Raw genomic sequence first — 9,370 nt, 5'->3', positions numbered from 1 at the left:
ATGGATTCACCAAGGGAAAGTCATGCCTGACCAACCTGATTGCTTTCTATGAAGAGGTGACTGGCTCTGTGGATGTGGGAAAAGTGGTGGATGTGATATACCTTGACTTTAGCAAAGCTTTTGATACTGTCTCTCACAGTATTCTTATCAGCAAGTTAAAGAAGTATGGGTTGGATGAATGGACTATAAAATGGATAGAGAACTGGCTAGAGCATAGGGCTCAACGAGTAGTGGTCAATGGCTCCATGTCTAGCTGGCAACCGGTCACAAGCGGAGTGCCCCAGGGGTCGGTCCTGGGGCTGGTTTTGTTCAACATCTTTATTAATGATCTGGAAGATGGGGTAGATTGCACCCTCAGCAAGTTTGCGGACGACACTAAGCTGGGGGGAGTGGTAGATACCCTGGAAGGTAGGGATAGGATACAGAGTGACCTAAACAAACTGGAGGATTAGGCCAAAAGAAATCTAATGAGGTTCAACAAAGACAAGTGCAGAGTCTTCCACTTAAGAAGGAAGAATCCCATGCAGAGCTATAGACTGGGGACCGACGAGCTGGGCAGCAGCTCTGCAGAAAAGGACCTGGGGGTAACAGTGGATAAAAAGCTGGATATGAGTCAGCAGTGTGCCAGGGTTGTCAAGAAGGCTAATAGCATATTGGGCTGCATTAGGAGGGACATTGCCAGCAGGTCACGGGAAGTGATTATTCCCCTCTATTCGGCATTGGTGAGGCCGCATTTAGAATATTGTGTCCAGTTTTGGGCCCCCCACTACAAAAAGGATGTGGACAAGTTGGAGAGAGTCCAGTGGAGGGCAACAAAAATGATTAGGGGGCTGGAGCACAGGACTTATGAGGAGAGGCTGAGGGAACTAGGCTTCTTTAGCCTGCAAAAGAGAAGAGTGAGGGGGGATTTGATAGCAGCCTTTAACTACCTGAAAGGGGGTTCCAGGGAGGATGGGGCTAGGCTGTTCTCGGTGGTGGCAGATGACAGAACAAGGAGCAACGGTCTTAAGTTGCAGGGCGGGAGGTCTAGGTTAGACATTAGGAAGAAGTTTTTTACTAGGAGGGTGGTGAAGCACTGGAATGGGTTACCTAGGGAGGTGGTGGAATCTCCATCCTTAGAGGTTTTTAAGCTGAGGCTTGACAAAGCCCTGGTTGGGATGATATAGCTGAGGTTAGTCCTGCTTTGAGCAGGGGGTTGGACTAGATGACCTCCTGAGGTCCCTTCCAACTCTAATATTCTATGATTCTATGATAATTGCACAGACTTCTTCTTTCAGCTGTTCTTCTATCATAAGCACTAGACTTGCATGTTGGCCGGACTTTTTTAAACTTGCTATTAATTGAGAGAGCCTTTCACCTGGGCACTACCAACAGCTTCAGAAATTACTTCCTTCAGCAGAGGCATTTTTCACTGGTAGATGAAAATCTAATACTTCAGTGAGACTCTTTGTAGCTTGAGGTCCCCTAAACAGAGGGGAAGTTTTTGACCAAAGTGTGAACAAGAAAACCGGAAAATATCTGTTGATATGAGGGGTAGGAGAGAGTCCATTGCTCTCTCTTCCCCTATCATGGCCTGCCTCAGAAATATGACCTGTGATCGCAGCTATAGTGTAGCTCCTTCTGACACTTACTTCATCACTGAAGCTTATGATAACTTCTCCCTCTTAGCACCTGGAACTTCATGTACCGCTGCCTGGCAACCTGGTCTCAGTGGGCTGTCTAAAAGACTGTGAAAGCCTGAAACATCACAATGAAAAAGTAAAAACTCACTAAAACTTGGATCAGTTAGAGCAAACTATTTCACCTATCAGGAGACAGGAAACGAACTGCGCCTCTTCACATTAGTTTATTTTTTCTGTCTCCATTTGCTGGTAGGAGTGTCCAGAATAACCTAACACATGAGCAGGAGAGAAGGAAGGCATTTTTCATGTACATTTTAGGTACAAGCTATTTCCTATCCCCTCACTGTTCTCTACCTCCTCTCCCTCTTCTGATCCTTTGTAGGAAGAAGAAAGCTTCTTCCTTCATACCAAGGTATATGATGAATACTTTTAAAGCAACACTTATTCTAGCAAGTAAAAGTTACTTTTAAACTAGTTTCTTTGTTGTGAAATCACCTACCCCACCCTCTTGTAGCCCTCTTTCGATATTCTGGTGGAACTTGCAGGACCTCAGATGGACCAGGTATTCCAATTTAACCCCATCTCTAATTAATAGCAGTGTTTATGTTTAAATGGATCAATATCAGTACTTGACCTCAATATACAATTTAAGCTATTATTGAATCACTAAATATGAAATGAACTAGAATACATTTGAGAGGCAAACCACTCATGTTGAACTCAGTAATACAGATGAGAATCTTTTATTATATCATATGAAAGCTGTGTGGTTATATTTAAATACTACAAATATTGAAGGCTGCAATGAAAGATTTTCCACAGCTAATTTACTGAAGAGCATTGAGGAGGCTAAACTGTGTCTCTGATGCACATTATCCTTCCCAAGGAGAATAATTATGTTTTGGAAAGAGAAGTTATGCTACTCGTGATGAAAATAGTTCACTAATGTATGCTGAAAATAGTGCTTACAGTAAATGTATGTAGATATAAATCTGTGGAAAAAATAAGAGCAAGGTATAAAATACAATAAAGGTTTGCAATATTAGCATGATATCTGGTGTACAGATCACCAGCATGTGAAGCAATATATTAAATGCTTTCTAGTTTACCTAGGATACCTTCATTCAAAGGTATGAAATGACTCTTTTTTGACTTTCAGAGACCAAAGGACTGACTTTTATTTTTAAAAAAAAATTTTTCCCCTTCTCATTTACACTAGTATAAAACTGATGTAACTCCAAGGACTTTTTGGGTGATGTGCCTGATTCACATACTTGTGACAAAAGAATGAAGCTGAAGGTGGGAAACTGATCTGACAATGGCATAAACATGGATTTACCCCATTGAATTTAGAGGAATGATGATTTTTCACAGGGGTGAGTATGATCAGAAACAGACTGTGCAAGTATGGTAGTCACCACTTTAATACCATAATCCTGTAAGTATTACATATCTTCAGGCTTTTTGCAATACTCTGGGTTTTATAAAGATTTTGGGGGAGATTCTATATTATTTTGATTATAAATTAGACTAGAGCCTTTGGGAGCTTCAAAAACAGTGCTGTATCATAAAAAGGTACATCTTGTTTGTTAGGGTCAGTGCTGAGGATGACGGTGCCAGGATAGTGCAATGATGGGATGTCAGACAGCATGGGAACTATTGATCTTTCTGGTTTGGCCTTTATGACTTTGGCACCTGCATTTATGGAGGAAAGATGGGTTGGATGAGGGAGCGGGTGGGGTTAGTCAGTATTCTCAGCAATACTTCCCACCCCCACTGATGAAATTACTTCCACTGATGAAATTCTAGTTCAGGTTAATGCTGATGAGTCTGCTTTTAACTTGTCCACACGTTTACCTGCTCCACACATTAGAATGTCGTCCTCTATTGCTGAGTGAAGCTTTGGATGCCTAGTGGTGGGAGACCCCTAGTTGGGGTGCTGTATTGCCAGATAGGGTGATCAGATAGCAAGTGCAAAAAATCAGGACGGGGGTGAGGGGTAATAGGCACCTATATGAGACAAAGCCCCTAATGTCAGGACTGTCCCTATAAAATCAGAACATCTGGTCACCCTATTGCCAGGGGAAAAGGACCTAAAGTTGCAATGGCATCACAGGGCATGGATTTGCAGGCCTAATGATCACTGAACCCCTCTCCAAAATCTGCAGAAGAAGTCTGAAGACCAACAGCCAGGGTGTCTTCCCCAGCACCTAGGGGCTGAGGAGTATGAAGAGCCTGGAATAATTATGTATTAACACCCAGAGTAGGAAATTCAGCCATCACATTAAAAGTCTTTCATGCTCTGTTGCAATCTGGTTTTATCAACTAAGATTGTAATGGTATTTCTGGAAAACAAAAATCATGGTGCTATCTGGAAGCTTATAAGAAACCAATGAAATCATAATTTTGAAATGATCTAAAAGTATATAATGAACAAAGTTATTTCATCTGTTTGAGTGAAGATTTGTCATCAATAATATACTTCCAATTAACTGTAAGCTTAAACCTTTTCTATCACATAGATAAACAATCTCTTGGAGTAATATAGAGGTTGTCAATTATTCTTTTATGTTAAAAAAAAAAAAAAAAAAAAAAAACTATATTGTACTGTAGGTCAATGAGAAGCTGTGAAAGGTGAGAATTGTTCAATACTCATGGCCTAAGGTTGCAGAAATTTCCATAATATAAAAATGGATTCTACAGGGACAAGAATGCTAAAATGCAGTACTACTTCAGGCAATCATTGTTATGTTGCTTCATACACCATAAACATTTCAAATGAAAATACTTTTTCCAAAAATATCTTGTTTTAAAGAAACACAAGGATTAAAAGGAAAGCATTATCCATGTAATATAATTTCAGCTGTCTAATCAGATATGTTTATCACTATATATGAACGTGGCTGGCATACATTACCTTCATGGGAAATTGACGGTATTTAGTACATAGTCTCTCTAGTGTGTAGTATGTATTACAAATTAAAGAGGTATTTATCTCAAATCAAAACGAAGAAACCTAGTAGGTCAGCTAGTTAATCTCCATTCCAACCTGTACAGATCATTCCCTTGAATGTTTCTTTTTTCCCCCAAGTGCGTTTTGTCTGGTTTAGTTCTAAATGTGTCCAGCAGTGGGGCTTCCACCACTTCCCCACAGAGACTTTCCTACAGTCCATTATTTCTGTCATCAATATTCCTACTATTCCATCTTGATTTGCCTTAATTTCATCCTCTTACTTCCAACTACAAACCCTTACATTCCCACCCTTTTGGAATCTTTTTCTTAAAAATGTTTACATGGTCAATATTTTCTTCAGTTTATCAATTTAGTATATTATGTGGTGCTGAAGATTCCATTTTCATAAGATATATTGGATCAATTTTATAAACTCAATATATATTGAAAACAAATTGTGGCAGTGGGCTATTTTTTATTTCCAGGCAACCCTTATCTCCATAAGCACTTTCCTTGCTCTGGCTGCTGTATAAAATGAAAGTTTTTCATTTACAATCCCAAAGGAAAAGTTGTTAGTAAATGCTGATCATTCTTCTTTAGTCTAAATTAATTAAATGACACAATCTATTGTATGAAATAAATGGGGATCATTTTACACGGTATACTGTATACAATGATTATAAGGTGTGATCTTTCTAGAGGAATATTGGAAAACAATGTTCTTTGCGCCTGCTGGAACATGAAAGACATTCATATGCTCTGTAATACATCTCCTTGTTAGCAGTAATGCAATGTAAACTGTAGTGACTTAATAACAAACATGACAGATGAATAATCTAGAGTAATGTAAAACACTGTAAGCACAAGATGCATTTGATTCATACTTCATCCAAAACATGTGTAAATCGCCAGCATTCCTAAGCTCTGTGAAAGCTGTACTGATGCCAATGAAAACATGTATAAGTTATCACACGAATGCTATAATTCTGCTGTGTTCAATCTGCACTAAATTAATTATACCATCAGATCTCTAAATGATATGTATATTCCAAATTACACTGATTTCCTAAGACTCTCCTGCCTGCTTCCAAACCTTACTGCTTCTAATAAGGATCTGACCTCAGAACAACTCAAAGAAACAGAGCCATCCAGCATTTCCAGGACTATGACCAATCTCCAGCATTCTGACAGCTGCACAGAGTTTGTAGCCTTAACTCAGAGGCAGATAATCCTGATGGCTGCTTTTTATGCTTTGTGCATTGAGGACCCAATTCTTTAAGGTGCTGGACACTCTCTTGCATGTCATTCAGTGGAAGTTGGAGGGTGCTCAGCACCCTTTAAGATCTGCTCTTGAGTGCTATATAACTTTTGGAGATAATACTTCTGATTTGTGCTGAATGAAATTCAGTTGAATTTTCAAAACCTCACCTCTGCTTCCCTGTGTTTTTTTTATTGCTTTGGTCTTATTACTTAACACATGATTTATGAAGAATTTTAGCTGATGATTTGTCTCCCAATATTGCTTTCTAAAGGTTTAATACTTATTCTATGGGCAAAAATCATTAGTGACAATGGAAGTCAGTATTTTTACTGTAAAAGGTAAAGTGGTGGTGTAGAAGAATATGTTATAGAAGTCACTCTTCAGACAACTATATAATTGTATTGTCATATTAGTATGGGCATTATTGTACAGTGCTTTGCAACTTTCACTAAAAATATACAAGTGGGGAAAAAAGATTATTAACCTTAAAAGTAAAGACTATCCAAACAGCTGCATGGTGGAATGCTACTTACAATGCCATGTAATTTTGCTATTATACTACTTAATTCTTTGGACAGTAGTCACAGAACTGAGATGTCTGTCTATGAAAGGATTTTTCCATGGAAACAGCATGCATATCATGTATATGTACATCACTATGTATCAAAAAGGAGATGTCATGTTTATTCTGTATGACTATCTTATTGTAAGTTAAATATTTTCTACTTCTGAATCTGAATACTTCCCTGTAGTGGGCATGAACTCTACAGATATCTCCATGACTTCCTAACCTCTCATTCCATCCTGGTTCCACTCCCATTCTTCTTCTCCACATTAGAATCATAAAAGATTAGGGTTGGGTGGGACCTCAGGAGGTCATCTAGTCCCCTGCTCAAAACAGCACCAACCCCAACTAAACCATCCCAGCCAGGGCTTTGTCAACCAGTGCCTTAAAAACCTCTAAGGATGGAGATTCCACCACCTCTGTAGGTAACCCATTCCAGTGCTTCACTACCCTCCTAGTGAAAAGGTTTTTCCTAATATCCAACCTAGACCTCTCCCACTGCAACTTGAGACCATTGCTCCTTGTTCTGTCATCTACTACCATTGGGAACAACCTAGCTCCATCCTCCTTGGAGCCCCTTTTCAGATAGTTTAAGGCTGCTATTCCACACCCCCAGTTCTTCTCTGCTGCAGGCTAAAGAAGCCTAGTTCCCTCAGCCTCTCCTCATAAGTCTTGTGCTCCAGCTCCCTACTCAATTTTGTTGCCCTCCACTGGACTCTCTCCAATTTGTCCACTTCCTTTCTGTAGTGGTGGGGGGGGGGGGGCCCAAATGCGGCCTCACCAGTGCCAAATAGAGGGGAATGATCACTTTCCTCAATCTGCTGTCAATGCTCCTACTAATACAGCCCAACATACCGTTAGCCTTCTTGGCAGTAAGGGTACACTGTTAACTCATATCCAGCTTCTTGTCCACTGTAACCCCCAGGTCTTTTTGTGCAGAACTGCTGCCTAGCCAGTTGGTCCACAGTCTGTAGCAGTGCATGGGATTCTTCCATCCTAAGTGCAGAACTCTGCACTTGTCCTTGTTGAACCTCATCAGAATTTTTTTGGCCCAATCCTCCAATTTGTCTAGATCACTCTGTATCCTATCCCTTCCCTCCAGCGTATCTACCATTCCCCCCAGCTTAGTGTCATCTGCAAACTTGCAGAGGTTGGGGGGCCCAAAACTGGCCCCAGCACTGACCCCGGAGCACTCTGCTTCTTACCAGCTGCCAACTAGACATCGAGCTATTGATCACTACCCGTTGAGCCTGATGATCTAGCTATCTTTCTATCCACCTTATAATCCGTTCATCCAACCCATACTTCTTTAACTTGTTGATAAGAATACTGTGGGAAACAGTATCAAAAGCTTTTCCACTAAGGTCTCTAATACTCTCTTCCTGGTCCAGGGAGCAGTCTCTCTTCCTCCACTTGTGTTGTGGCTGCCTGCCATTTTGTGTTTTAGTTCAGCTGCAAAATGTTGTTAAGCCACTGCTTTTTCTTTTGTTTTCTATTGCAACATGAAAGAAAATGAAATATGCTAAATAGAGTATATAGTTAGCCTAAACTGATGTGAAAATACTGAAGGTTAATAAGAAATAATCAAACTGTATTTTTTGTTTCCCTGATACTAGCCTATATTTCTGAATTGTGTTGGCGAACTACTAAAAATCAGTTATATTCTTCTATGGGATAGGTTTGTTGATTAGCTAATTACCTCTGATAACATATCTTCTATTCGTACCATTGCATGGTAAGATAGAATCCAACTTTTATTTTCAAACCAGATCAAATTAACTTCTCTCAAACTAGTATACCATGAAGTGCAAGCTCCACATGGGATAGCAGGTGGTGAAAAATCCAGTTCCCATACATCTAATAAACTGTATATTCTATATGCATGTCTAAACTATCATCACTTCATCTGTTTAGTTAATACTACAGAAATCTTGAAAGGCTGAGTGATTCAAACTGATGCAAATATAGAGTTTTTTCCAAAATATTCTGGAAAGCAATATATCTTGAGGTTGTCATATAACATGTGGTGCCATTTTAAAAAATGAACTCTTAAATATTGTTAGGGTTTAACAGATCTGGCCTTACGTATTGAATAGCGCACATGCTCAATGTCCACTTAACATTATTTCCAATTGTATTTTCTTCCAAATATTTGTTTCCATAAATTCTTTCCAATGTCAAGAGAACAAAAATAGGGTGGAGGGGTAATAACAAAATGGATATAAATTGTAATGTCTGCTTCTGAGAAAGTTTGTTTGTAATAGATACACAGGCACCCCAATAAGACTATGACAGCATTTCGTGGTTGATAGAGTAAACAGATTTTTTGGCTGCATTGTTTACTGTATGTGTGGGATATCAAATCAGAACAAAGGAGCAGTTTTCACACACTAAAACTGTATTCTGAGTTATCTTTAATATTCTGCAGACTGTGTCCAGCTTATTAGATAAATAAGAGACGTTTTTAAAAAAAGAGGCATCTTTAGGGTGTGTGCCATCCAGAATGAAGTATCTGTCCAATTCCAAAGCCATATCCAAGAGAGCCCTGATGGTAATGGAGCAAAGAACAGTCTTCTGTACTCTGCCAGGGAAGCTAGTTTAGGGCCCCTTCTTTTGAATGGAATAAAACACTCCCTAATCAGGAGAACCTTGGAGCTATTCAGTTGCAAACTTTCATTGGTGGATGAGACCATCATGAGATGTTTCAGTCAAGCTTGTACTGTTGTTGGGATAAAACTGATGTCTTCATGACACTTTATTAATAAACTGGTGTTGTGGGGAGTGTGCACATTGCTGGTGCTAAATATTTCTGGAGCTTGTGATGTGTAATGGGTGACACGCATCTTTGAATTTACAGAAGGGTTGGTTGTTTTATATGGGGAGAATCTTGAAGGATTTAGATTTACTTTTTTTTTTTTTTTTTAATGTGTCAATGCTGCTCTATGTAATTATTCTTGCTTTGTTCAGAT

At 39.4% G+C, this 9,370-nt stretch overlaps 1 long non-coding RNA gene across 1 annotated transcript in view; it reads left to right on the top strand.

Moving 5' to 3' along the window:
• Positions 1-2,848: 2,848 nt before the first annotated feature.
• The window catches only part of LOC137144584 (uncharacterized), a 55,086-nt gene continuing 48,564 nt past the window's right edge, over positions 2,849-9,370 (top strand). The window contains exon 1 of the long non-coding RNA XR_010917510.1: positions 2,849-2,998. This is a non-coding gene — a long non-coding RNA (uncharacterized lncRNA). The remainder of the gene's footprint in view (positions 2,999-9,370) is intronic.

This window comes from Emydura macquarii, unplaced genomic scaffold (genome assembly GCF_026122565.2).
Source record: "Emydura macquarii macquarii isolate MOO-44397 ecotype Brisbane River unplaced genomic scaffold, CSIRO-AGI_Emac_v2 contig_18, whole genome shotgun sequence".
In the NCBI taxonomy this organism is placed as follows: Eukaryota; Metazoa; Chordata; order Testudines; family Chelidae; genus Emydura; species Emydura macquarii.
Note: the sequence above shows the minus strand (reverse complement) of the source record. Positions and strands in the feature narration are given on the sequence as shown.